At 41.9% G+C, this 5,596-nt stretch overlaps 1 protein-coding gene across 4 annotated transcripts in view; it reads right to left on the reverse strand.

Moving 5' to 3' along the window:
- Nucleotides 1-5,596, reverse strand: part of LOC115786271 (protein shortage in chiasmata 1 ortholog-like) — a 233,130-nt gene that overhangs the window by 226,258 nt on the left and 1,276 nt on the right. The gene's annotated exons all lie outside the window — the stretch shown is intronic.

The following is a 5,596-nucleotide window of genomic DNA, read 5'->3' on the forward strand; positions in this document are numbered from 1 at the left end:
GACAAATGGGCTGATCAGGGCTCAATGTTTTTACATCAGTAAATCACAGTAATAACCTTATATATTGAAGAGTTATGTGGGTATTTCCATCTCCAGAAAATGATTTCTTTAGATATCTACAGTTACGTTCTTTTCTGACTACACAGAGTGGGAAAGAGTATTAAATCCCTCACCTATAGAGAATATTCTAATTCAAATCCAAAAAGGTGAACGGGTTTAAGAAATTCATAACAAAGTTGTATTTTCTTCTCTCCCCAGCCCTTCCTTTTTCCCCTGCTTTGCTGCTTTGCTGCTTTAGAGCCTCTCTTCACAGAACTTCCGAACTGGAATTTATAATTATGGATCTGGTCAGCTGGTCTCTCAACCAGAGGTGGCAAAAGTACTGACATTCTGTACTTAAGTAGAAGTACAAGTACTTGTGTTAAAAAAATACTTTGGTAAAAGTCGAAGTACTGGTTCAACTTCTTTACTTAAGTAAAAGTAAAAAAGTACAGGCTCTGAAATTTACTCAAAGTAAGAAAGTAAAAGTAGCTCTTTGGGGGACATTTCTACCTGCTATTTTTGTGTAAAGCTAACTGAACCTTATTATATATTATTGTAATAATATAAAATAATACATGAGAACACAAACATTATTCAATCTAAATTTGCATTCTAATGAATGGACTCAGCTTGAATCACAAATTGTGAAAGGGAATTTAAGCACAGCTCTATTCTCTGTGTCCTCCATAGTAGAGGGTGACTGTGCCTCCACATAAACACAAACATGAGGATACTCAGGGGTTACAGTGGGATTCAGAAGGTGGAGGAACCCTAAGATCAGCTGTAGTGGCTCTGCATGGGGAGAAGAACCACAACTTTCTATTGTGAGCTCCAGTAAATGATGTTGGTGTGCAGGCTGTGATCAGCTGACCTGCTGCTGCTGCTGCTCTGAGGTTTACTGCTCTGTGTGGATGAAGTGAGCTCACAAAGATGTAACCCAGTATTTCACAGCTATCTGAGCTGATCTCCTTCCCCTACACTGACAGCATACAGGCTACAGAAATGTTGGATTCAGTGAATGAATCTCAGCATCAGCAGCTTTGATTCAAACTCATCTCTGCTGCACTGATGTAATCTGTAACTCTGACCATGAACACAAAGTGCACCAACACAGAGCTTTACTGTAAATACAGTACAAGATAACCTGTTTATTACGTACTAAACTGTAGTATTTTCATACAATCTTTGAATAACACAAAGTCAGCATACTTCAGTTTATTTCCAGTCCTTACCTTTAACTCTAACCTCTCTTCTTCCTCTCCTGTCCTCTTTCTCCATCTCTGAGTGAACTTCTCTCTCTTTGCTCTCCCTGAAATACAGCAGCTCTTCTTTTAGCTAGCAGACACACTGTGTGACAAACTGCACACACTTTGTGTGTTTGCTGATATTGTTGAGCATTTAGAAACGTTGCATTTACCTGCCACACGTTACTCCCTTCATGCTCGCTCCTCTTCAGTACCGCTAGCTAAGCTGTTTATGTCCCGCGAGCATAACTTACGGACTCGGTCCGGCCCGCTGTGACCCCTGATTATAGCGCTATAAATGAGACATTAATTATATGGGTTTGTGTATTTAATCCCTTTGTACCCGATAAGCCCCGGTGATGGAGGATACGCCAGTACGATTGTCTCTTATATGTTAATATTCCTCCGTTTAGGCTCAGATCGCTTGATGACTGACGGCGCACTGACCGGAAACGCAAACTTCTCCCTGACGTGTTAAAAAGTAACGAGTCTGTTTGAAAATGTAAGAAGTAGAAAGTACCGATACTTGTGTAAAAATGTAGGGAGTAAAAGTAAAAAGTAGTCAGAAAAATAAATACTTAAGTAAAGTACAGATACCTAAAAAATCTACTTAAGTACAGTAACGAAGTATTAGTACTTCGTTACTTCCCACCTCTGCTCTCAACACCATTGTTTTGATCAATTTTTCACCATGAGGAGATTGGGGGAAGGAGAACCCTATTCCCTCTTTATCAATTGACATTCCAGCTGGCTACATTATGGATTCCTGTGTGGTGTGGAAGATGACGTGCCTGGCCGTATTGTCAATGGAATACACACACATTTGGCTTATTGACACTGGGGTTTCTCCGAATTGGACCGGGAGATACCTGGTTTGTCGTTGCAATTCAGGAAGTCTAGGCAGCTGTCTGGCCTTGGTAAGGCTGCTTATGACGGGAACGCGGGAAGGGTACAGACTCAAACTCAGACTCTGTATATCTGGAGCTGATTCTGAGGGGTAAGATCTTGGAGATGTACGTATCTGTTTCTGCACGGCGAAGGAACGAACCAAGAAGATTCGGATGAATTGGATTTTTCGCCACAGAGAGGTGCCAGTAAGACTGAAGGCTGTCAACAATTTAATCAGTACAGTCTGTACCAAAACAAGTCATAGAGTCAGGAATTTGGCTCCCTGACGTCCTTGGACTGCCGCTTATCAACTTGTCTCCGGGATGTTTGTAAACAGATGCTCTACCCACCCCCCCCCCCCCCCCCCCCCACCCCCGCTGTCCTGTCTTCTTCTGACCTGTGTTGGACTGATCTCCCTGACCTAGCTGCTGATGAACTCTACATCTTATCAGAACTGTTAGCTGAGGAGGGAGTTTGAGTCAGCCCCACAGTAACCCGACCCCCCCCTCGCCTCCGCTGGCTCCCCTGTCCATCCCTCCCCACCCTAGTGCTCCCATGCTATATGTTTCTGCTCTGTCGCAGAGGTTTTTGTAACCTTATACTGTGTATGTGTGTATGTATACAAAGTATGAGATGATTTTTTTCCTCACTCATCCCTATATGTTTTCACTATTGTTTCTGTTTTTTAATGGCAGCGCCTCCAGAAGGGGGGGCAGCACGGCCACAGTTCACCTATAGCATAGCTGATAACTCTATAACTAAACACATAAACACCGCCATGAGAACTCCCATGATCCTTTGCTCTGACGCTAAACCCAGTGTGCAGGCTACGATACAGAAAAAAACAAACGTATTTTTAAGTTGTGCTGTTTCCACAGCATGTTTCTGTGCTGACTTTAGACTCTTTGTGCAGGCAAGCAGTTAGAAGATATGCCCTATGGTGCTGAAAGCTGGTGTAGATGCTTTTGGGTAAAATAAAAAGTAGTTTAAGTTTATTTATCCAGGTCAAAAGACAGGCTTAACCATCAAGTTGTGGATTTTAAATCGTACATAGGAGTGGGGAGTGATCATAGGAGGGGTGATACAGAAGATTATGGTATCATTCAATGCACACTGTGGTTAAAGTGTGTGAAAAACGCATATCTTTAATGATTAAATGATCTTCTACACTCCTTAGTGTTTTAGGGAAATAGCTCCTGATGTTATTCAACTCCTCCTGTCAGGGGTTCTTGTCGAACTTACATTTGATCAAAACAACGGTGCATGTGAAGTTTTTGATTCTTTATGAATAAAAACAATTTAGGCCTTGCATGACTGAGACTTTGGGGCTTTTTTAGGGACGTACATCTATTTGATACTTTATTGATCCCACAATGGGGAAATTACAGTTAACAGAACACCCATCCAAGAAGACAAACAGAACAAACATGGGGAGATAGGTGAACTGTGGCCATGCTGTCCCCCTTCTGGAGGCGCTGCCATTAAAAAGACAGAAACAATAGTGAAAACATATAGGGTTGAGTGAGGAAAAAAAAACTCATCTCATACTTTGTATACATATGCACATACACAGTATAAGGTTACAAAAACCTCTGCGACAGAGCAGAAACATATTTGCACATTTAAAGCCAGGATAGCAATATGGTGGGTAAGGTCAGGGTCAGGAGGGGGTGCAGACGGAGATGAGAGGGTGGGGGCAATGTGAAGCCAGATGCCAGCTCCTAGCCAAAACAGTTCACTGATAGTGAAGGAATTTCATCAGCGGCCGTGGTACACCAGATCCAGCTTCACAAATCACAAAGTGGAGTGGGGGTAATACTAATCTAAACCTGTGATGTTTTACTTTATGTTCTGACTTTATCGAGTCAAATTTATAATGTTGAATGATGAGAAACTAATGCCATGATCCTTTTCACAGTGATGACGGGTTTATTATTATTATTATTATTGAATAAAAACAGACTATTCAAAAGTTTTACTGTGGATTTAAAAAAAAACAGAAACTAAACTAACACACACACACACACACACACACACACACACACACACACACACACACACACTGGTAATTGGGAATGAATAGTTAAAGTGTACATGGATGAGTGCCGACCTCTTTGTAGCTGAAAATTAGAGTCAGTTAGTGTTTTTAAGAAAATGCAGATGTGATAACAAATAGAACACAAGATTGCTCTAAGAACCCCCCCCCCCCCCACCTTAGATAGGAAAATACACAGCTATTGCTTTAACCATAGTTTTTGTTTGTTTGGGGCATAGTATGTGATGTTTTATGAATGAAAAGATGTTTAAACATATATTGCACTGTGTTTTCCATGAGGAATGCAGAGTTAAAAATGAGCAGTCTGTACAGTTTTTAACATTGATTTTTATTTCAACCCCATAAACCAAAAATACAGAGAATGTATTACATACACATCCTGTGTTTGCCTAGCCAATAGTTTTCCACACACACACACACACACACACACACACACACACACACACACACACACACACACACACACACACACTGGTAATTGGGAATGAATAGTTAAAGTGTACATGGATGAGTGCCGACCTCTTTGTACCTGAAAATTAGAGTCAGTTAGTGTTTTTAAGAAAATGCAGATGTGATAACAAATAGAACACAAGATTGCTCTAAGATAGTTTTCCACCATGAGAAGCTCTGCTGGTAAGTCCTCAAAGAAATGCTCCTCCCTCAGTTCATGATACACACTGTCTATTGCATCTGCAGCATTTTCTCCCAAGGAAAGTGTGATGTTTTTTTTGTGTGATGTTGAAAACAGTCCATCAGCTAGTCTCACCATGTCCATAAGCATCCACGGCTCATGGGTAGACACACCTCACCCCCTTCACGGTGGAGCACATCGACACACTGCGCTCCCCCCCCTCCCATTCAGGAGGTAAGAGTTCATGTGTGTCCGGACGTCACTTTGCCGGCTGTCCGTCCGGACCTTTCACTTCATTCTCAAAAGCGCTTCAACACAATATCAACAATACGGACACTGAAACCCCCAAAACAAAAACATACTCAGAGCAGACAGCTCTCAGCTCCACACACACACACACACACACACACACTGACACACGGCCCGCTGCCACACAGACACACATACACACAGACCGGTCTCACACACACACAAGGCCTCTCAGTCTGAACTCCACGGTGCACCTCTCCAGTTAAAACATGCAAAGACATAACACAGCACAAAAGCCTGCTCAACCAGTGATCATTAATGTAAATAATGCAACATTTTTCCCTTTAGCAGTCAATTGAGACCCTTTGTTTCCCACAAGTTCTTTATTTGAAGGCAAGATGACAGTTTTCTCTTTTCCTCGGGCCTGGGCAGAACTTACAATACTCCCAGAGAGCATCAAATTTATGCAGAAAAATCTCTGCTTAC

This window comes from Archocentrus centrarchus, chromosome 9, assembly GCF_007364275.1.
Source record: "Archocentrus centrarchus isolate MPI-CPG fArcCen1 chromosome 9, fArcCen1, whole genome shotgun sequence".
Classification (NCBI taxonomy): Eukaryota; Metazoa; Chordata; class Actinopteri; order Cichliformes; family Cichlidae; genus Archocentrus; species Archocentrus centrarchus.